At 41.1% G+C, this 24,874-nt stretch overlaps 1 protein-coding gene and 2 pseudogenes across 2 annotated transcripts in view; 2 read left to right on the forward strand and 1 right to left on the reverse strand.

Moving 5' to 3' along the window:
• The window catches only part of SLC25A26 (solute carrier family 25 member 26), a 167,899-nt gene that overhangs the window by 75,234 nt on the left and 67,791 nt on the right, over positions 1-24,874 (reverse strand). The window lies entirely within an intron of this gene.
• LOC142448523 (protein farnesyltransferase/geranylgeranyltransferase type-1 subunit alpha pseudogene) lies at positions 1,157-3,674 on the forward strand (annotated as a pseudogene).
• LOC142448524 (MAP/microtubule affinity-regulating kinase 3 pseudogene) lies at positions 5,621-7,446 on the forward strand (annotated as a pseudogene).

Genomic DNA, 24,874 nt, shown 5'->3' on the forward strand with positions numbered 1-24,874 from the left:
CAAGAAACACACAGAAAAATAAAACATTCATATCAATCATGACACTGAATGTAAAATAACTACATGATACAGTCAAGAAGCAAGGAGTAGTAGAATGGGTAAGAACAGTCCTCATTCAACATGTCGCTTACTAGAAACAACCCTTTAAATTAAAAAACAAAAGACGGAAGGAAAAAACTAAGCCAATGGCAATTAAAAGGAGTACGAGCAGCAATATTAGTCTCTGATAAAACGGAATTCAACATAAAATCCACCAAGAAAGAAAGGCATTACATGATGCTGAACAAGAAAACACAATGCGTATCTATGCAACTCATAAAAGACCTTCAGAATATTATGTTAAAGAGAAATAGAAAATTGTATGGTAATAGTGGGTGATTTCAATATATATCACTCTTGAGGAAGGAGGTAAAAAATAGAAAGAAACAGAATAAAGATACAGAAGAACTACGCTACATTCGCTATCAATGTGATCTATTAGTCAAATACAGAATACTCCACCATACAACGGTACAATATACAACAGTACAATATTCTTTACCAACGTTCCTGGAACATTCTAAAGAACAGACCATAAGATGAGGTACCCCAAAAACACTGGAATTTTTTTCAAAGCTACGTATTTATTTTTTTTATAAAACAACCTTATCACCTTCAAAGTACTCTCCATTACACTTAATAAATTTGTCAAATCTGTGATGCCATTCTTGGAAACATTTTGCAAACGCATCTGCCTAGATGGCCGACAGCACCTGCTTTGTTTTTTGCGTCACCTCTTCTGTGTCAGCAAATCGCTGTCCTTTCATGTACCTCTTCATTCGTGCAAACAAAAAGAAGTTGTGTGGAGTGAGGTAAGGTCAGTACAGTGCATGGGACAAAAGAGACATGCTGTTTTTAGCAAAAACCTGACACAATGAGATGGCTGTGTGAGCAGGTACAGGCTGTGATGACAAAACCAGTGCCATCTGCCACAAATCAAGCCTTTTTTGTTGTATACTGTTACGCAATCTTTCAGAACCTGTCAACAGAAAGCTTGTTTAACAGTCTGACCTGGTGGAACAAACTACAAAGGTACTTATTCCCCCTCACATCAAAAACAAATGAGCATCATCTTAATCTGTGATTTCACTTGATGAGCTTTTTTTGGAGCGAGGTGATGATGGAGGTGACAGAATATCACCATGTGTCGTCACCAGTAATGATGGTGGGGAAAAGTGTGGGCAACTTTGGAGCTGTTCTTTCAAAGTATGATATGTTTCCAGTCAACACCCTTTTTACTGGTTTAAGTTAGAACCCAAGGCAACCCTTCTCATTCCCAAATCTTCCCTTAAAATTCACTGAATCAAACTCCAAGATAATTCAGATAACTTCCTCATCTCTCAGTGGTTGTTGTTGGTCTTCGAGCACAAGTGTATGAATTTTTGTCAACATTTTCATCCTTTCAGGATTTGACAGACATCCAGAATGAGGCTTGTCATCAGTCAACATTTCACCTTTTATGACACAAGAAAACCACTCAGACACTTGAGTTTTCCCCATAGCGCTGTCCCTGTAAGCTGTGTTCAATATCCTGCAGTATTTTTCCTCCGCAGGAAACAAAATTTCAGTCCCACACTGTTGTTTTAAATTGGCCACCACAAAAAAATGTGGTTCGAGCAAAACTGCTTTTATGAAAAAACAAACAAACAAACAAACCACTGTGATCAGAGAGAACCTTCCTAGGTGATGCCAGTGGGTTCACTAACTCAGAGCAAGTTGCCTTTTTTTTTTGCAGAACAAGCTCATGTTGCCTAACAGAGAAAATACATTTTAGGAAAGCTCCGCCCGGCAGAGCTTTTTTCCTGATGTTTTTTGGGTTCCCCTCGTATGTTAGGCCTTAAAGCAAGCCTTAATAATCTTAAAAATGTCAAGATATTACAAACCATCTTCTCAGATCACAGTGCTTTAAAACAGAAATTGATGACAGGAAGATCGGGGTGGGAGGGAGTGGAATAGATGAAAGCTGAACATCTTGCTTAAAAACTATTAGGTGATTAAAGAATTAAGTTTAAAAATTGCTGGAAACAAATCAGGATAAAAACAACACACCAAAATAGTTAGGACACCACAAGTGAGCATTCAGAGGGCAATTTAGATTGATAAACATACAAAACAAAGCAGAACCAAAGTCATCACCATTACCTAACACCTGCAACAATTAGAACAAGAGCAGTAAAATTAACCTGCAACCATTAGAAGAAGTAATAAACAATAGAGCAGAAATAAATGAATAGAAAACAGAGAAACAACCAAAAGAACCAGTAAGACCAGAAGTTGGTTCTTTGAAAGGCTCAACAAAATTGACAAATTATTGGCAAATGTAAAGGAAAAGGATATGAGGCAAATTTCAGAAGAAGGAAAATGGACATTATAACAGAGCCAACCCCAAATAAAAAAGATAATAACACAATCCTATAAAGGACTGCACTCTAACAAACAATAAAACCCAGAATAAATGGACAAATTTCTAAAACACACCGCCACCTAACACAAACTGAGGGAGAACACCTTAATAACGGGCCTTTGCCATCACGTTCACGGAAGAGTCAGAAGAGGCGGTGGCTATCAAACAGGTAAGGGAGGCTGTGCTGGAGAGCGCGTCTGCTCTGCCAGGGCAGCCACCGCAACAGCAGGGAGCAGAGGTGGCTGCTGAAGCTGGAGAAGCAAGACGGCCCTCTCTCTCCAATGTACCACACAGGCTTCTGAGTGTGAACTCGCCCAAATATGTCCCCTATAGAGACACAGCAGAGTGAGCTGAGAGAGCTCCAGTGCCACAGAACGATGGCCCCAATCCTGTGGTCCAGATTATTTATAGAGTAAAAATCAGGGATGTTTATGGTTATTTCTGTGCTGTTATGCAACAGGATGAAAGAAGTAAATGGGCTTTTAAACTAACCCGGATGTTATTGAGTTAAATGCAGTCAATTAAATAAGGTAGCATTTTCGGGGAATTCTGTTAAAGTCATTTCCAAAGGATCTCCTTAAAGAGCGTGTCTATTATCACTGCGATAATCAAGGGGCAGTTTAAAAACTACCAAGTGAGGCATCACAGATGAGTTCAGTGGAATGACTGAAAGATCCGATTTAGGAACTTGAGTTTATTGGTGATGATCTGAACTAGATGCAAAGAATGATCACACCTAGCAGCTTGGCAATGTGTTATGAGGGAATATAGGCTTTGAGATGATGGACTGCAATATGTAGACCAACTTCTCAACGAAGATGTGAGAAACATCTCTTTCTGGAACCAAAGCTATTTTGTAATTTCTAACACTACTGGCTTCAATGATCCTGTTGTATTGGACAGAGAAGTTCAATATACTCTGGAAACGATCAAACTAGTACCCCATAATGTATGTGCATGCAACTATTTGAAAAGCAATTTACAGGACAATGGCCTTTCCAAATATCCCAATTTGATTAATCGAATACTTGATTTAGAATCAAGTCACAGTTCTCCCTACCTAATAGCCTTTCTTGTGGAGATCTATACAAACATACTAGAAAACCAATGTGACCAAAAGGAGGGCATTCTTAATACAGCATTAGAGCTCTGTGAAACCCTAAAGGGAAAGGACACGCTAAGAAAGGAATATTGGAAATATATCAGAAGCTCCTTTCAAAGCAAGCAGTGAGTGGAGTGGGCAGTCAATGGACAACAGTACCACCACCCTGAAGGACTCGATGGGATGCCTTCCTTTTTTTAAGGGACTCCATTGAGGAGTAAGACACTGGAGCAACCATTCCCTTTGCTTGTGCTGGGAACAGAAAAGCATACTGTTATGCATTCCCTTTGCACAGTAAAACATGCCCTGCACAAGCACTGCTTTTTAACAAGCACTCGACACAATGGTCCTTGAGGGCTGCTGCTCTTCACACTAGCTCTGAATAAGTGGGGTTTTCTGAACCTCGTGGCAGTAATCCCGAGTGTGGCTCAGGGTAAATGTTAACTGTGGATTAAAGTGTATGATACCTGGAACGTCTACTAGAGAGATTAAACTGAGTAATTTCTTAAGAATTACAGGCCTACAATATAAAACACCAAATTTTATGCAAACCAATGTACCACTTTGGGTACAAAATTACTGACACAATTGGACCGCCAGGGAGGTTAAAGCAGAGTAAATTGGGGATGAATTGGGGGCCCCATAAAGAGACGTGTAGTCTTATCAACATTCAGTCTAATCCCTTAGCATCACCTCCTCCCGAAACATCTAATGGTATGTAAGTCAGGGTTTGCAATAATAATGGTTACAGGTAAGTTTTGTGTGATGTGTAAGAGGCCGTGACCCGGATGTGGGCACAGTGAGCAGGGCTCCAATTGTTACATGACAGCTACTGTGCCACACAGATGGTATCTTGTTATCACCGTAACCAACTAATGCTAAAAGAATGGTTTTGTAATAAAAATATAGCTGCAACTAAAAGTAAAGAAAGAAAAAGAAAACCCCAATAAACACATAACAAAAGAATTGATCAAGTCATTAAAAAATCTCCCAACAAAACACATGGGACACAGCAAAAGATTGGACTGAAGGCAATTCCTCAGACCAGGTAGCTTCACTGGGAATTCTCCAAAGTATTCAGAGTAGACTTGACACCTATTCTACTCAAATTACTGCAGAAGATGGAAAAGGATGTAAAATGCTGAGATTCATTTATGAAGGGAGCTTAACCTCGATAGTAAAACCGGGAAACGACATTACCAAAATAGAAAATTCTACGCCAACGTCCCAATGGACGTAGATGCAAAACTTCTGATAGTTATAGATAACAAACATCGTGACCAAGTGGGATTCATAAAAGATATGCAAGGATGGTTCAATGTTAACAAAACAATCGACGTAGACCACTATATAAAGTAATCAGTCATCATATCGACATAAATCAGTCATCATATCGAAAAGGCACTGGACAAAACCCACTTCTGATCAAAACGCTGCACAAAATAGGAACATACAGAAAATCTTTCACTATGATAAAGGGTATATAGATGCAAAATTAGTGCTCCATGAAGAGGAAGAGAAAGTATTTCTCTTGAGTAGGAACAAGGATGCTAAAACACCACTCTTGTTCCAACATTGTGCAAACAAGCTTCATCCAGAGTTACTAGGCAACAGAAAGACGTCCAATTGGCACAGCGATAGTAAAACGGTCTAGTTGCAAATGATATGATTTTATATGTACAAAATCTTGAAGATTTTAAAGAAAATTGTTGGAACTAACTGAAAGATTGAGTAGTGTGCATGAGTATAAGAAAATTATTTTAAAAACCAATCAGAACCCTATATATGAACAGTGAGTTCTGAAAAGGAAATCAAGAAAATATTTTCAATAGCCGTCAACTACTTAGGAATAAAACTGAAAAAAGACTTGAACAAAGAAAACTACAAGAAACCAAAAGATAGCTATAGAAATGGAAGAATGTTCCATGTTCCTGGAGAGCGATCTATAAAGATAATCCAGCCCTGATCCACATCCCAGCAGCTGTCTCCAGCCCACAGAGCTCGAGGTGTGGGCAGCTGCCGCGGGGGTGGAGGACACCTCTACTCCGCGGCCCCCCTCCATGCTCTGGCGCTGCATGACGGCCCTGGAGCTGGGCCCCGCGGCGGCACAAGCATCGGTGGGGAGGAGGGTGGCCTGCAGCGGCCCCGGGATCCGCCTGGGCATGGCCCGGCCTCAAAACGCCAGCACGCTGCCAGCTTTCTCAGGGCTCTGCCGCCGGCTCCCCAGGGCCGATTGGGCAGTTCCCCACCTTCCCGGCGGTGCACCCCCCTAAGTGCTAGCGGTACACGTGGCCCCAGCCGCTCACAGTTAAGCAGCACGACACAGAGAACCACACACCGAAGCCAGGAGCCCTGGTGCACGCTGTCCGAATTCCACAGCGTCTTGTGCACAAGAGCAACCTCACATCAGAAACTACAGACTGCTGAAAACAATCGGCCAGGGCAATTTTGCAAAAGTGAAGTTGGAAAACTTACCCTTTACAGGCAGAGAGGTCTCCGTTGAATCCAACAAGTCTATAAAAGCTCTTCAGAGAAGGAAGAAGAATGAAGATTTTAAACCATCCAAATACAGGAAATCATGAAGACATTTTGAGGATCATGAATAGAAGCTAGTCTTTCTGACTTGGAACCACAGGAGGCAAAAAGCTTTCATACAGACCTCTGCTAACCAGGGTTCTGAGCTCCACTCCACCCACCAGATGCCCCTCAGAAGAAAGACTCTGGTGACCATCTATTGAAAAACCTGGGGAACAAAGTTCTGCCCTGACACAAAGGACTGAGACACAGTGGGAATCAACTTAACAACAAATGGTTTACAGTGAAGTTATTTGAAGTCACTGAGATGGAAAAAACTCTCTACCTAGTCATGGAGTAAGTGAGTAGAGATGAGATGTGTGATTACCTGTTTGCACATACATGTTAGAATGAAGGAGAAAGAAGCAAGAGGGAAATTTTGACAGATCATTTCTGCGGTGCAGTACTGCCCCTAGAAGCGCATCGTCCACAGAGACCTCAAGGTTGAAAATCTATTGTTAGATGCTGATATGAACATTAAAATAGCACATTTTGGTTTTAGCAATGAATTCACTGTTGGCAGTAAACTGGACACCTTCGGTGCTGTCCTCCATATGCGACCCCAGAGCTCCTCCAGGGCAACAAAGAGGATGGGCCTGAGATGGACATGCTGAGGCCGGGCATCATTCTCTACAGGTTAGTAAGCGGCTCGCTTCCTGTTGATGGCAGAACCTAAAGGAACTGAAAGAGAGAGTACTGAGAGGGAAGTACAGAATCCCTTTCTACATGTCCACCGACTGTGAAAACCTCCTCAAACGTTTCCTGGTGCTAAATCCATTTAAACGAGGCACTCTAAGCAAATCACGAAAGACAGGTGGATCAACACAGGGCAGGAGGAGGATGAACAGAAACCATTCATCGAACCAGAACATCTTTGACCAGAAGAGAATATATATGATAGGAATAGGACACTCACAAGAAGAAATTCAAGAATCTCATAGTAAAATGAAATATGATGAAATCACGGCTACATATTTGTTGTTGGGGAGAAAATCTTCAGAGCTGGATGTTAGTGACTGCAGTCCTAGCAGCAATCTCTCACTTGCTAAGGTTAAGCCAAGCAGTGATCTCAACAACAGCACTGGCCAATCTCCTCACCACGAGGTGCAGGGAAGCAGCTCCTCAAGGCAGAAGCAGAGGCGGTATAAGTGACAATGCTGGACCAATCACTCCTTCTGTTGTGGCATATTTTAAAAGGAGTCATACAAACAAGGCAGGTAGTGACCTCAAAGAAGACGGGAGACAATACAGCTGGAGGAAAGGGGATCGCTCTAGCCAATCCCATGCTCAGCAATGCCAGCAATCCCAACAAGGCAGACATCCCTGAGCACAGAAGAGCTGCACTGCCCCTAGAGAGTAACACAGCATCTGGCGGAATGATTGTAGTGAAAGAACTACAGCTTCGAGACATTTGGTCATTCAGAAAGACAGAGAAAACAGCGCCCTTCATGTACATATGTAAATATATTTATATATAAGGATGGAGAAATAAATCTATGTGCAGATAGATAGATAGATAGATAGATAGATAGATAGATAGATAGATATAGTATTAAAGTAGCTGATGGACGTTGGGCCTCCACTCAAGTACTCACTCAATGCAAGAATACTTTCTTCTATTAAACTGGCATTTGATGATGTTAATCTTCCCGACACAATTGCTGAAGACAAAGCAGATGCGTTAGCAAATGTGGTGAAGAAAGTTGAAGGTACCCGGCTATCAAAAGATATAACGTCTGGGGTCTTAAAGGATTGAAGATAAACAAGCAGACATCTAGCTCAGAAGCAACAAAGCTCACATGGAAGAAGCACACCAGCTTGTGTGATCACGAGGTGTCGAAGAGATCAGTTATCAGGCATCATCAGAACAAAAAAATCATATCATTGTAAATGAGGGGGAGTGTGGAGTGGAGACCCAAAGCCCATCTGTAGGCCACTGGACATCCCCTTATGGAAGGGTCTTGAGGATGAGACAAGCCAGTAAGGGTGCAGTGTAGCAATGAGAAAACATACAACTTTCCTCTAGTTCCTAAATGCTTCCTCCCTCCCCTCCCTGCCTACTATCATGATCCCAATTCTACCTTACAAATCTGGCTAGACCAGAGGATGTGCACTGGTACAGATAGGAACTGGAAACACAGGAAATCCAGGGCAGATGATCCCTTCAGGACCAGTGGTGCAAGTGGCGATACTGAGAGGGGAGGTTGGAAAGGGAGAACCGATTACAAGGATCTACATATAACCTCCTCCCTAGGGGATGGACAACAGAAAAGTGGGTGAAGGGAGATGTCGGACAGTGCAAGATATGAAAAAATAATAATTTACAAATTATCAAGGGTCATGAGAGAGCAGGGAGCAGGGAGGGAGGGGAAAATGAGCTGATGCCAGGGGCTTAAGTGGAGAGCAAATGTTTTAAGAATGATGAGGGTAATGCATGTACAAATGTGCTTTACACAATTGATGTATGTAGGAATTGTGGTAAGAGTTGTATGAGCCATTAATAAAATGATTTTTTAAATGTTAGCTCATAGGAAATTGTTGGTTACCTATAACATCCCGGAATTCTCCCATCCGCAACTACAATGTTATAAAAACCACAAAATGGGGCCTTTTACTAAAAACAACCTTTCAAATTTCTTACAGTTATAGAGTAAAAACTTCATGATATTGCACAGGCTTTTTCACCCAGTTTATGATATGGTATAAATCATTTTACTAATGCTAACATCAATTTATATCACAGCTCACTTAGTAAATTGTTGGATTCTGCAAAATACTGAGAAGTGCAAACTTCTGCAGCCAGTAACAAATTATTCCAGATTTCCACTGGAAATCTATGGACAAAGAAAAAGGTGACAGAAGGATCCAAAAGCAATGTTTAAAGTGTTAGGGCAGTAAGAATGCCTGAAAACACCTCAAGAGCTCTTGGAAGCCTCAGTGTTCCATGTCAGGGGCTGCCACCGAGCACGTGGGTGCAGCAGTGCGCACATGAAGGGAAGCACCAAGAACCTTACGGGAAACTCGGAAGAACCCTACGTCCAATCCTCCTGCAAAAGGAAAACTGTAAAGTAGCTTTATCTTAACAGGATAAACAGACATGTGAACACAACGGACTAGAACAGGCATGCTTTAACCTTAGATATTAATGGTGGAGCCCTGATGGCATATGGGTTACACATTGGAGTAAACATTGGTTAAACACTGGCCGTTTAAACCCATCCGTCATTCCAGGGGAGAAAGATGAGCTTGCTCTCCAATAAAGAGAGTTTTGAAAATCCTCCGTGTGGTTCTACGCTGTCCTAAAGGGTCGCTCTGAGTCGAAATTAGGTCAATGGGAATGGTTTGAAGATTTTTACATTATTTTTTTAAAGTATGCTCTTAAACCTTTTTTAGTCGCAAATTGTCCTGGTAAGTAGAATTCCCAAGATTCCCACTTGCTCCATATACTTGCCCTTCTGTTGGGAGGTGGGCAGGATTGTGAATGTGAGGGAGTTCAACTCTGTCATGGGTTTCACTGTACAACAGAGGTGAACAAATGGAGCGGTGAGGATTACTGTCCCACATCAGCTGATTGTAAAGCTAGTTTTTCAAGAAGGAAATCTGGGAGGAGGGGGAGTTTTAGCTGAATCAGATGCTCCCTTAGAAACTAGCCCCACTTGAAGGAAGAGAGTCCGAGTGTGCCTGATTCTCTCCTGGCCTTGGAGAAGTAAGTACAGGCGAGGAAAGGGCTTATGGCAGCTGAGAGTGGTCCCTGCCAAGAATTAACAAGGAAAGGAGGGTCACGGACACACAATCACAGGACATGAAATCTGCAACAGTCACATGACTTAATTCTATATAACTTCTGCTCTACCCAACTGTAAGACAGTGAATATGTGCTGTTTTAAGCCACTAGAGAGAATTTGGGAGGCAGAAAGAGAAAACACAATCATCTGTCCCAACGAGTAACACTGACAGAACTGTTTTGAAGTTGCTTGCTTTAATGGGTGAGAATGTGGGTGGGGGTAACCCGGTAAAATGCATGCATGACTCTGGAGGAGAGACGAGCCAGAACAATGTCGATTACACTGTCAAAATTTCAGAAATCTTGCAGTATCTTATGACTCATGGATTAAAATTTTCATAGATGGTATCTTAACGAGTATCTGTTCCAAGCACCTCATTTTCTAGACAAGACACAGAGTGTAGACTGACTTATCCCGGTTCACAGAGAGAGATAATGAGCAACAGAGAGGAGCTAGTTACTCCAGCACTTTAAGGTGACCCCGCACGTCTGTCGGGAAGCCTTTTATTCCTGACATTAGCAGTTGGGCTTAACTGTGGAGGGGAGAAGAGAAAGCACACCTCCTCTCTCTGCTACCCCATTGAAACTCACGGCCATGCAGTCGATGCCAACGCACAGCGATCAAACAGGACAGGGCGAACTGCCCATGTCGGTTTCTGTGGCTGAACTTTATAGGAGTAGAAAGCCCTCATTAAAATCCCCCTAAAGGGAGGAGATGAGTCAGTCAGGGTGCAATGTAGCACCGATGAAGAATACAGCTTTCCTCTAGCTCCTAAATGCTTCCTCCCCTCCCGCACCCCCACCCACTATAATGATCCGAATTCTACCTTGCATGTCTGGATAGAGCAGAGGATGCACACTGGTACAGATAGGAGCTGGAGGCACAGGGAATCCAGGGTGCAAGATACCTTCAGGACCAGGGGTGTGAGTGGCGATACTGGGAGGGTAGAGGGAGAGTGGGTTGGAAAGAGGGAACCGATTACAAGGATCTACATGTGATCTCCTCCCTGGGGGATGGCCAACAGGAAATGAGGTGAAGGGAAATGTCGGACAGGGCAAGATATGACAAAATAATAATTTATAAATTATCAAGGGCTCATGAAGGAGGAGACCGGGAGGGAGGGGAAAGAAAAGAGGACCTGATCCAAAGGGCTTAAGTGGAGAGCAAATGCTTTGAAAATGATGAGGGCAAAGAATGTACAGATGTGCTTTACACGATTGATGTATGGATGGATGCGCTAAGAGTTGTATGAACCCCTAATAAAACATTTTTTTAAAAATCAAATAAATAAAAATAAAATCCCCCTAAAATAAGTACCATAATTCAAGTAGCACTTACAGCAACCATAAGAAGGATTCAAAATTAAACGTGGCATTAATGAAGTCGATGTTGACTTGAGCACAACCCCTACTATCACATAGATGTGTGGAACACTGGAATGGCACGATAATGAAAAATGTCCACTCAAAACCCCGAGTACCCCATGTCCCTAGAACAGTGGTTCTCAACCACAAGCAATTCTGGCCCCCGCGGGCCATCTGCAATGATCACAAGACGGGAGGAAGGTGCTACAGGCATCTTCTGGGAGAGGCCGGGATGCTCTAGCCACCCCGGCAGACACAGGACAGGACCAGCCAACAAAGGATCATCTTGCCCCAGATCCCTAAGGGGCTCAGACTGAGAACTCCTGCTATGACGCGTTTCCCGCTTCCCACATTCACCATGTGACCCGCCCCAACTCTACCTTCCTGTGTACTTAGAAGGCAGAGCCCCCCTTATTCAGATTTTCTCTGGCTTAGACTTACAAATAGATTTATTTTCACCTCCTTTTCAGCACGTTGTAAGTTCTACTCTAACAGCCCAAATGTACTTGGACAGTTCACTATTCCTTCGGAGACACCGTCTTAACAAACACATGCTTTCTGGGAGAGTCGATTCCCCACGGCTCAAAGAGGAAAAGCTCCCCTAGAAGTTCCAAGGTTGCAACCTTTACAGCAGGGGTGTCAAACTGGCGACCCATGGGCCGCATGCAGCTCCTGAGGTAATTTCTTATGACCCGTGATGTTCTCAAATAAAATGAAAATAGAAAAAATTATTATGAAGAAAATAGGGCTTAGGGGAGAGGGAGGTAATACTGTACATACAATTCCCTTGTTAGCCCTTTAACTACTGAAGACGAGTCTACACGTGGCCCAGTGTCTTTCCTGGGGCCTGTGGACGTGTCTAAACGTGCTGACTCAGTTCCAGCGACGTTTGGAAGCAATATGTCTGCCATTCTCAGTGTCACGTAATGCACACAGATCCCAATAGCAAAAAGGCTAAAGGAGCACTCTGGGTTGTGCTGTTATGAATCATACCTAGCGGCAGCGCTAGTTAACATTTTTAGAGGGAAGCCATTACGACTGTGCATCACGTTTGTCAGCTGTCCAACATTTTGTGTTTTTCATTAGTTACTTTGTTATATTTTCTGGTCACAACATAAGAGGTAAGTGAAAACTAGTAGGAGAAAAGTGCTGGCAAGTTTCGGGTAAAAAGAATAATTTTAGTTTTATAAATACATTAAATAAATGTTTAAATAAAAGCAATTATATAGTGTTTTAATGATCCTATACATATGCCTGAATCCTCACTTCAAAATATAAACTTAACAAAATTGTAAATGTGATGTGGCCCGTGTGAATCTTGCCTGGTGCACCAAATGGCCTGTGTTGTCACTGAGTTTGACACCCTGCTTTACAGGATCAGAAAGCTTCGGCTCTCTCCCATGGAATGGCTGGTGGATTCGAATTGCTGACCTCGTTGTGTGAGTTTCCAGACTGTAACTCTTCGTGAGAGTAGAAAGCCTCATCTTTCTCCGTTGGAGCAGCTGTTAGCAGCCAAGGCACAACTCACCACACTACCACATATTATTATTACTCTCCTTTTATAGATAAAGACTGAGAATTGAAAAACATGGGATTAGCTAATTGCTTATGTCAGCTGATCACCTTAACCAATCTTAGCTTAGGTCACACACCCAGTGAGCACTAGAATCAAGATGTGAACCCAGACGGCTTCCCTTCAGCATCTGTGCTCCAAACAGTCAGGAGTCCCCACTTGACGTCAGCTGGGATTTTGTACCTTCTCTCTCAGCATCAGACCGAAAGATATGTTTCATCAAACTACCGTATATACTCGTGTATAAGCCGAGTTTTTCAGCACAAAAAAATGTGCTAAAAAGCTGGGGTTCGGCTTATATACAGGTCAGTGGTACCCCAGGGAGATGTTATACCTCGCTGCCCATCTCCCCCAGGTAACAGGACTAGCGCCTGTTATCTAATGTGTGATTGCCCTTTCTCTGCTGTTCATTCAAAGTCCCGCTGACACTGCAGGGCTTTGAATGTTTGTTTTCTCATATCTAACCTATCAGAGTCGTCCTATGACGTGGACAGCTCCAATTCGCAGAAGCACCGTAGTGATTCACTTACGCTGGCAGCTGAACTGGTAAGGATGTGTCTGTGGCTGCGCTCTGTCTCTCCCCTCTGGTCTCTGTGCTAATTCACATCCTGCATCTCCCTCCCGCACGGAGTCCACCCCCCTCCTCCTGGCTAACATGTCGCGGGGGTGGGGAGTGGGGGCGCATTACCATGAAAGTTCTTTTTCAAAGGCTTGTTTTTTCATCCTATTAGAAATGGATACTCTTGAACCAAAACAAAAACGCAAGTCATATGAGGCTGTTTTCAAAATGAAGGTTGTGTCAAGAGCAGAGGAGAGCAATAACAGTATTGCAAGTAGGGAATTTTGCGTTGACAAAAAGCAAGTGAGGGAGTGGCAGAAAATGAAGGCTGACTTGGAACAGATTCCAAAAGCAAAAATGCTCATCATGGTTTACCGTCTTTTTATGGAGCTCTAAAGAGTGAATTGCATAAATGGAGTGTCGTCAAAACAGTTACTGTGTAACACACATGGGAATCTGCAAACGTGCTCTACAGATGGCTAAGGATGACAAATATAAAGCACCAGGCATTGAAAAATTTGCTGTGTCAGCAGGATGGTGTACCAGCTTCATGAATAGGTATGGCCTACTATGTTTGAGACAAAGAAAAAAGAGTTCCCAGAAATTGCCGCAAGACTTTGAAGAAAAAATTATGTCATTCTAGTCATTTATTTTAAAACAAAGAATGATTCATAATGGTGACCTGGCAAATATTAGGAATATGGATGAAACTGCCATGACTTTTGATCTTCCAAGCAACAGAACTGTAGCAAGTTTAGGAGAAAAATCCATTTTTCTCAAAACCACAGCAAATGAAAAAACAAACACTTTACCGTTGTTCTATCATGTATAGCTAATGGAACTAAGCTGCGTCCTGTCATTATTTTTAAAAGAAAGACCTTGCCTAATAAGATCAATTTCCCATCAAGATTTACTGTGCGTGCACATGTTAAAGGCTGGATGGATGAAGACAGAACAAAAAGTAGCTTGAAGAAATTTGGAACCGATGACCAGGAGCAGCCTTACAGAAAAAGCCCTCGTTACTTGTTTGGGATGTGTTCAGAGCTCACCTATCAGATGACATAAAAGAATTGGCAAAATCTAGTAAAGTTACTTTAGCCGCTATTCCAGGTGGGCTTACATCTGCACTGCAGCCTCTGGATTATCTTTGAATAAGCCTTTTAAAGACCGTGTGTGAAGCATGTGGCATAAATGGATGTCATCTGGTCAAGCCCGACTAACAAAAAGAGGTAATCTCATGAAGTCTGACATAGAGTTAATAGAAAAGTGGGTTCAAGATGCATGGGAAGACATTCCAGAAGACATGGTGTGATGTGCCCTCCAGAAATGTAGTATTAGTAATGCTATGGATGGCAGTGAAGACTGAGCTTTGTATGAAAATGACAGCAGTGATGGAGATGCCGGCGATCTCAGTGAGGACAGCGTCTATGATGACCTCACACCAGCTGTAGCTCTGCATTGGGATGTGGATGATGATGAATCCAGTTTTGAAGGATTTTAACTCTTTCCATTTTAGCTTGGTTGCTGGTTGAGCTCAGGGAATAGTACTCTGTAGGTATCATTGTTGATACCTTATTGTTTTTGTTGAACCTATTTTCCACTTACTGTGCTGGTTTACTAATGTTAATGACTTGTCCTTTTATTTATGTTTTTATTTAAAATAAATACTTAAATATATTACCCCACTGATGTCTCAACTTTTAGTAATTTTATTTTCATTTGTTTTGATTATTGAAACTCACCAATAGCTTCTGCATTTTCCACCCTCGGCTTATACTTGAGTCAATCAGTTTTTCTGGTTTCCCAGGTAATAATTAGGTACCATGGCTTATACTCGAGTCAACTTATATTCGAGTATATACAGTAAGTTCTTAATGGTGACATTTTAGAAGAAAAGCTGAAGCTATGCTTGGTGTATTCTGCCTAGGAAACTAGAAGCATTTTTTCCAAGTGAAAACGTTTAACCACTGCTTTTGAAATAAAGTGTTGACCACGGAGACTCCATCCTTTTGAGTTGCATTTTTACTTTCAAAATGAAAGTCAGGGCTTCTGCTTAGGTAAAACAAGCAGATGCAGATCTCTCACTCTTGCATTTCAGTCAACAGGCAAGTAAGAACTTGCCTCCAACCAGAATGAGAACTATGAAACACAAGCCTAGAGCCTGCCAGAGTTTCACAGCACAAATGTGTTCAACACATGGCAATGTCATTACTAAAATTCCTTTAACAGGTGCATTCAAAATTCCAAACAATTTAGTGAGTAAAATTACACTTCAAAGCAGTGAGTATGTAAATTAAGTTCGAATTTAACCTCATTAGAAAGCAAGAACCCTTGCTATAATAGAGGGGACTGCCAGGCTAATTGTCATCGATGACAGGAGCTCTGCTGCTGAGTCTTCTTTGTGAACTCTACTTTCCGTTTCAGAGTCAAACGCTCGGGAGGAAACTGAGTCATGTCAGCTTATCACAAATTAGCCCAATACCATAAACATTAACAGATTTCATTTAGAGATGAGAGGGAATTTAAATATCAATATGCCCTAATCTGCTTAGAAATCTGAATAAGATTTCATTTAAAAACAGAATTTTAAACTTGGTTGAGAGAAAGAATACTTCATAAACAGAAGCATAAATATCACCTAACAGGTGGATTTAACAAGAAGCTAAAATATTATTCACGTGCGGTACCAATACTTTTGAAAAAAATAGAAAAAATATCAGTATTATTTGGCTTTCCTTTAATATTTGTTCCCTGCTTTCTCTTCAGTCAGCAAATACTTTTCAAAATTTTTTTAAATGAAAGGGGAAAATAATCTCAAAATGTCATAAAAATATGCATATAGTTCAGTTATATCCTCCCAGTTTGAGGTCTTAAAAACAAACCAACATCATCAGCAACAAAATCAAAGGATTCTTTAAGAAACTAGCTCAAAATGTTAAAGATGAACAGGAAGCGATTGCTTCCAATATATGCCAAGGAGCAGAAATTTTACTTGAAACTAATTCAATATTTCCTCAAGAAATGTATAAAGCTTAAATCATATTATCAATGTCAATGTAACAGAAATCTGAGCATCACAAAAGGTCTCCTAAACTGCAGGCCAAGATCCACTTGCTTAAAATATTAGTACGGCTAAATTCCAGTACAATTATAACAACAACATCTAGCCCAAAAGCCTACTGGAGGTTCAGTGTAACAGTGTATAGTTGAGCTGTAATTAAAGCTGATTAGTTTGGTTCAAAACTCAAGTTCAAAGGAATTATCAGCATGAATGGATGAAAAGGCCTTTTACACGGGCATTCTGAAAATATGAAAAGGGCTGACACAGCAAGCATCAAAGACTTTAAAAGCAATTGACCCTTCCCCGAGCAAAGGAGAAACGCTAACAGCTGAACCTCAGATGGTGCATGCAAGGGACAGAAAGAACCAGATGGCTAAAAGAGCCTGGTAGTTTATGAGATATTAAGCATTATTCCTTTTAACTGGATTTTGCCAGGAATAGCCAAATGTGTCATCCATAAAAGGCAAACAAGAAGTCTGATTGCACTCGCTGAGAAACCGTAGCCGAAGACAATTCATCTACAGTCACCAGTGTGGCATTTGAACAGCAATGAAGTTAGAAACAATGACAACTGAAATCTGAAAGTCCAAACCTGCATACCTGAGAAAAAGCAAACCAGACTTAGCAGAACACGAGCTCAATCATATGTGGACAGCTAACTCTTACTCTACAATAAAGGATGGCTTATTATACTACTCCATAGTAAGGGACATAAATAGTTTTCTATTTCCCTTAAATTATGTTATCTATGTGACACATTAAAAAAGGAGCGAAGAGAAAGCAGACAACCTAATAAATGTAGTCCATAAAACTGTGTGACTGAGGGCTGACGGAAATGCAGACATAGTTACAAAATACTAGATAATTATACAATTGTACTGTACAAAGCACATGTATATGGAAATGTGTGCATATACATATACACACATCAAAGGAACTGCAAAAATACATATGTAAATAAGTATACACACACACAAGGGGTTCACAAAAATTCATGGAAAAAATCCATTCCCTTATAATTTCATTTTTCCATAAACTTTTGAAGTACCCTCATATATATATTGATATATATGTGTACATACATACACAGCCAAGTACTTCTTTTGCAGAAAATGAAGTTAGTAAATTCAACTTCTATAGCCTGAATTTTCAGACTGCACTTTGCGCTGGGTTTTGATGTTAAAATGTTTTCCTGGTTACCATGCTCTGTGTATCCTGGGATTCTGGAGAAGGGAGCAGACTGTTTTGTGTAGGATGGAAGCATTCTGTGCCAAATGAAGCAGGTGGGAGATATCTCAGAGATGAAAGCAATTCTCCAAATAGCAACGTCACCCTGCAATGCTTTCTTGACATGTATAATTTTGTTATTCCTCTATTTGAGTCCTGTGTTTGTGATCTTTTCAAACAGAAATGGGGAGTCTAAGGACAGGTGCCCATTCCGAGTGGGGTTTTTTTTTTTAGTTCTGCAGGAGAAAAGTAAATTCAACGTTTATGTCACTTAAAATGGGCAAGAGAAATAGGCATAGGCATAGCAGACAGGCTGTTGCACCCTTAAATGTTCCTTTCTCTGAACATTTCTTTATAAGCTACAGTGTATACTCGAGTATAAGCCGAGTTTTCGGCACATTTTAAATGCAGTTTTGTGGTAAAATTACGTGCCTTGGCTGATATTCAGGTCGGCTTATACTCGAGTTACGTGACAAATAATTATTGGCGTATTTATTCTGAAAATCATTTAATATGTTATCTCAAATCATCAGTATTAAGATAATTCAATGTACTCCCCCACCTAAAATAGAAATAAGAGCTCAGCCGCTAAACAAAAGAACAGCAGTCCAAACCCGCCAGCTGCCCCGTGGGAGAGAGATGAAGCAGTCCACTTCAATAAAGGAAACCCAATGGGCAGTTCAACTTAGTCAGCAACAGCTCTGATGTGGTGCTGTTTTTGTCTTTATGCCCCACTGCAGAGTTTAGGACTTAGTAGGTTGGGGACAGGATTGTAGTTTGCATTTCTCACAAGTTCCCAGGTACTGCTGATGCTGCTAGGCTAGGCACCACACTTTATAGAGAGCCACTTGGCTATTAAATATTTCTTTTTCTCTTAATAATTATCAAAGTCATGAAAACAGAACCATGGTATGTTGTACATTTAAGACAAAGACAGGCTTTTTTTGTTCTGAGAAGTAAAAAGAAATTAACATCCGGGATATCTAAACACAGGCAGAACAAAAGTCTTGGCAGTAACAGTCAAGGAGTTGGCAATTTTTTTCCAGTAAAGTACAAAATAGTAAATAGTTTAGACTTTGTAGGGCATACAGGACCTGTTGCAACTGCTCAATTATTGCACTGGTCCATCAAAGCACCCATAGACAATAAATAAATTAGAGCGGCTGTATGCCAATAAATCTTTATTTACAAGACAGGCTGTGGGCTGAAGTTGGTACACAGGCCCTAGTTTGCCAACTCCTGATTACTCTCTTTTTAAAGATGAAGAAACCAATGCCTAGGGATATAAAACCACTCCGAAAGAGGCAACAGTGGCATCCTCACAAAATTGCTTAGGGATCCTGATGTGGTAAGGCTACTGCACGATGACAATGAAGTTGCAAGTGGAATGTACTCAAAGGGGGAGGGGGGAAGTTGCACTACGCAAAATGGTATTTTCTCCCAGGATTACTAATCTTAATGTTATCTCTAAATGGCACTCATTCACGGAGGGCACTCTCTAGACCTGTTGTCGTCTGTGGCTTCCCTGCATCCAAAACTGTTGGCAGAAACAGAGCCTATTCCACCACACTTAATCACAATCCATATATCCACCCATTGGGTCGAGCACATTTGTACATATGTTGCCTTCATTTTCAAAATATTTGTTCTACTTGAAACCTTGGTATCAGCTCACTTCCCCCTTCCCCACCCTCCATCTCTCATGAACCCTTGATAATTTATCTTTTTTTCCATCTCTTACACCGACCACTGTCTCCCTTCACCCACTTTTCTATTGTCCAGCACCCTGGGAGAGGTTTATACATAGATCATTGTGATCAGTTACCCCTCCCCACCACCCCACCTTACCCTTACCCTCCTGGTATGGCTACTCTCATTATTGGTCCTGAGGGGTTTATCTGTCCTGGATTCCGTTTCCAGCTCTTATCTGTACCAGTGTACATGCTCTGGTCTAGCCAGATTTGTAAGGCAGAACTGAAATCATGATAGTGGGGTGGGGAGGGGGGAGCATTAAAGAACTAGAGGAAAATTATATGTTTCATTGGTGCTATATTGCACCGACTGGCTTGTCTCTTCCTGGTGACCTTTCTGTAAGGAGATGTCCAAATGTATATAGATGGGCTTTTGGTCTCTACTCCGTGTTCCCCCTAATTCACATCAATAAGACTTTTTGTTCTGGGTCTTTAATGCCTGGTAACTGATCCCATCGATGCCTCATAACAAAAGGTTAGTGTGCTTCTTCCATGTGGGCTTTGTTGCTTCAGAGCTAGATAGCCGCTTGTTCATCTTCAAGCCTTTAATACCCCAGACACTATCTCTTTTGATAGCCAGGCACCACAGCTTTCTTTACCACATTTGCTTATGCACCCATTTTGGCTTCAGCAATCTTGTTGGGAAGCTGAACATCACAGAATGCCAGGTTATTAGAACAAAGTATTCTTGCATTGAGGGAGTATTTGAGTAGAGGCCCAATGTCCGTCTGCCACCTTAATACTTAACATATAAATAAATGTACACAGATCGATTTAACTACTGTTATATATGAATATAACATATGTACATGCCTGTATTTAGACCTCTATAAATGTCCTTTGCCTTCTAGTGCTTTCCTCTATTTCCTTTTTACTTTCCTCTTGTCCCACTATCATGTTCAGCCTTCATTCAGGTTTCAGTAATTCCTCTCAACCTTGCCCTTGACCAAGTCCCACCAGGCATCCTAAGCCCTCCTCGCCATCGATTTTAGATCACTCGTTCTTCCTTTGTCCCTGGGTTTGTTGACACCCCCCTTATATTTCCATCTCCCCCTCTCCTGCGTCCCCGCAGGAACCATTGGTCCTATTATTTTCTCCTCCGAATTGTTTATCCCACCTATCTTATCTAGATAGACATGCAGAGATATTAAGCACAAAACAACAAAAACCAAAGGCAAAAAATGAAAAGCCTATAAATAGTTCCAAGTCTGTTTGTTAACCTTTAGGAGTGTTTGCTAGCAAGTGTGATGAGGTGCCATGCCCGGGCCCCAAGTCTGTTTTTGGTATACCTCGGGGACTTCACTGCTTTGCTCCCCTTGCTTCACTGTTTCACACCAGTGTGGAGGGGTCAGATAGGGCACAATTCCCACACTGTGTCAACTTTTCATTTTTTAACCCAAACTCATTGCCATTGAATCAATGTCCACTCATAGCTACACTATAGGTTGGGGTAGAAATGTCTCCTGAGTTTCTGAAACTGTAACTTTATGGGAGATGGAAGCCTCATTATTCTCCTAGGAGCAGCTGACAGTTCTGTTTTGTTTTTAATCATTTTATTGGGAGCTCGTACAACTCTTTTCACAATCCATACATCCATCAACAGTGTCAAGCACATTTGTTGCCATCATCATTCTCAAACATTTGCTTTCTACCTGAGCCCTTGATATAAGCTCATTTTCCCGCTCCCCACTCCTTCATGAACCCCTTATCATTTATAAATTATTATTTTGTTATATCTTATACTGTCCAACGTCTCTCTTTACCCACTTTTCTGTTGTCCATCCCCCAGGGAGGAGGTTATATGTAGATCCCTGTAATAGGTTCCCCCTTTCTACCCCATCTTCCCTCCCAGTATCGCCACTCTCACCACTGGTCCTGAAGGGATCACCTGCCCTGGATTCCCTGTGTTTCTAGTTCCTATCTGTACCAGTGTACATCCTCTGGTCTAGCCAGATTTGTAAGGTAGAATTGGGATCATGATAGTTGGGGGGAGGAAGCATGTAAGAACTAGAGGAAAGTTGTATGTTTCATCGTCACTACCCTGTCCCCTGACTGGCTCATCTCCTCCCTGCGACTCTTCTGTAAGGGGGTGTCCAATTGCCTACAGATGGGCTTTGGATCTCTACTCTGAACTAACCCTCATTTACAATGATATGATTTTTTTGTTGTTGTTCTTTGATGCCTGATACCTGATCCTTTTGACAGCTCGTGGTCACACAGACTGGTGTGCCTCTTCCATGTGGGCTTTATTGCTTCTGAGCTAGATGGTCGCCTGTTTATCTTCAAGCCTTTAAGACTCCAGACGCTGTATGATTTGATAGCCAGGCACCATCATCTTTCTTCACCACATTTGCTTATGCACCCATTTGTCTTCAGTGATCAGTGGACACCCGCTGACAGGATTTTTCATTTTTGAGGCCTGAAAACTGATCCCCCTTTGAGACCTCGTGGTCACACAGGCTGGTGTGCTTCTTCCATGTGGGCTTTGTTGCTTCTCAGCTAGATGTCTGCTTGTTTACCTTCAATCCTTTAAGACCCCAGACGCTATATCTTTTGATAGCCGGGTATCTTCAACTTTCTTCACCACATTTGCTTATTCACCTGCTTTGTCTTCAGTGATTGTGTCAGGAAGGTGAGCATCATAGAATGCCAGTTTAATAGAAGAAAGTATTCTTGCATTGAGGGAGTACTTGAGTGGAGGCCCAATGTCCATCTACTACCTTAATACTAAACCTATACATATATGCACATAGATTACCCATCCTCATGTATAAATATATTTACATACGTACATGCATGTATTTAGACCTCTATAAATGCCCTTTTCCTCCTAGTTCTTTCCTCTATTTCCTTTTATATTCCCCTTGTCCCACTATCATGCTCAGGCTTCATTTGGGTTTCAGTAGTTGATAGTTTTGAACTACTGACCTTTCTGGTTGCAGCAGAACATGTAACCACTCTACCACCAGCGGTCCTCCAGCAGACTTCTGATTGGTGAGTATCGATGACAGGAATTTAAGGGGTTCTCAGTTCCTACCTGCTTGGTGTTTCACATTTTCACCCTGTCCTCCATTCCTTCTATGTATTTTTTACACACAAATTATTCATAAATAATATTCTGAAACTTGATATTTCTTTAAAATGTCCCACATAAAAGCCCGAAGAATACATAAAAAATTAAAAACAAACCCATGTGCGAGCACTAAGTTTAAGAATTTAAGACAATTATTAGCAAATAACAATAAAATAAACATGCATTCATCTTTACCATAGATATCTTACAGTATGTAATTATTGTTGTGTACACTACTGTTAGGTGTTGTCGAGGCAGTTCTAACCCAGTACTTGGTCCTGTACCATTCCCACAACCGTTGTTATGCTTGAGCCGGTTGCGGCAACCACTGTGTCCACCCGAGTGAGAGGAGGTTCTAAAAGATGGTGAACACATGGATTTTAAAGATGACAAATTTTTTGAAGCTCCCTTCTATATATGCAGATACAATTATACTCACATATAGGTTTTATACTTTCAAAGTTGTGTTACTACTCTTAAAAACTTTGAAGTCAACATTTTAGCAATTCATAAAATTTTACGTTTGCCTAAAACCTACTTTATACCAGTAGATAAAAATGATGAAAAAAAATGCATGCTTACTATGAAGAATAAGTTATCCTATCTTAATTACGAAACATAAACTCAAACATGTTGAAGTAGCTATACAGTTAGTTACCAGTGTGTGCACTCCGACTAAAAAAGGATGAGTCCTACATCTCAGGCTAAATTTTGTACATGTTTGATGTATCTTGAACCATGCAGGAAAAAAACATCTGTTATTTACAGATCAAAGCAACCCTGAGTATCCGAAAACAACTAGAGTGAAAAATGCCAAAATCTAATTTCATCCCTGTCCACATGCTTCTTTGAACTAATAATTCAGAGAATTGGTCAGTATGTTGAACTAACTAGCATGCATAATGCTTGCCAACTTTGATGGTTCCAAGTCTTTAAGAAAACAGGATTTTTCAAACCAGTTTTAAAAATACAAATATTATCAAATTTAAGGAAATGTAAAGGTTGTGTTAAGCTGGCAAAGTCATAGAAGTTGTGAATAACACTAAAAAACAAGAACAAAACCCAAACCAACAAAACACTCTTATGTTTAATCTCTATGCTACCAGGTGGAATACAACTACTTTTTGGAGTCTGGGCTTGTGTAAGAGGAGAAACATACATATTAAATTGTATCTAGTTGTTCCTTAGGAGAGTCAGCATGCGTCTTATCTTAGTTACCTTCATTAGAAATTGCAGAAAAGTGCTAATTGTTATAAGAAATTCCACACAAAAAGAGCTACCAGCCAATAATAATTTTCATGCCTTATTTGAACCTCCTGGATACATTTGTGACAAAGATGCTCCTAACACTTACTTGCAGTCAATGTATTGCTAAGGATATTATTCCGAGAGATTTACCTACCCTCTCCATGATTTGTGTGTCTTCCAGTACTAGATAGATTTTAAGAAATTTTATTTAATGTTAAAATTCTTAAAAGTTTCACTATTTGCAAGAAAAGATTAATCCATTTCAGCATGCAATTCTCTCCCCACCACAGCCCCATGCTGGCTTGGGGTATGGGTGAGGAAAATAAATTAAAAAATTTTTTTTAACTCATAGAAGAATAAATTAATTAAAAGACCAAAAAAATTTAAAAGAAAGAAAAACCTGTAAATAGATCAAGGTCTGATTTTTTATCTCTAGGTGTGTCCTTCAGTCAGGTCCAATGGGGTACCATGTTTGGGCCCCAGAGTCTGTCCTTTGTACTCCCTCTGGGGCTCCCTGCTCTGCTCCCACGGTTGCTGCATCTCACGCTTTTAGTGGTTTGCCTCAGTGTCACAGGGTGAGTCTGGGCCAGTCCCGGTCCTGAGTCTCCAATGTTGTCTCCCTTAGGGCCCTGGGCCATCGAGGGACGGTGTGTCTAGTAGTGGGATCAGCCATATTGTCCACTCTGTTCAGAATGGGGATATCGTCGTACTCCAGGCCTGATGGGCCAGGATGTGCTCCACTCTCTCTTCCTCTCCCTTCTTTTGCTCCCATTTGTGCTGATCAGACATGCCCTTCTCCCCTAGCTGCAGCTTCAGTGCCATCCTCTCAAGAAAATTCTTCTGGTGTGAGGGGCAATTGTCCACGTAGCTCGTAGAAAATAAATTAATTAAAGGTTCCAATACTGAAGAAGATTTATGAAATACATGACAGGCATAGAGCACCACCTTAAGGACCACTTCAAGTGGAGGTAATAGATACTTCTAAAAGAGGCAACTTAGTAAACCTTTTTATGTATTTACATGTTTAAATGCTTCAAAATATTGAAACAAAAATTCTACCACTCTGTCCTTTATTCTAAGTTTTATAGAAAGATTATTTAAAACTCAGTTTACT

Source organism: Tenrec ecaudatus, chromosome 5, assembly GCF_050624435.1.
Source record: "Tenrec ecaudatus isolate mTenEca1 chromosome 5, mTenEca1.hap1, whole genome shotgun sequence".
In the NCBI taxonomy this organism is placed as follows: Eukaryota; Metazoa; Chordata; class Mammalia; order Afrosoricida; family Tenrecidae; genus Tenrec; species Tenrec ecaudatus.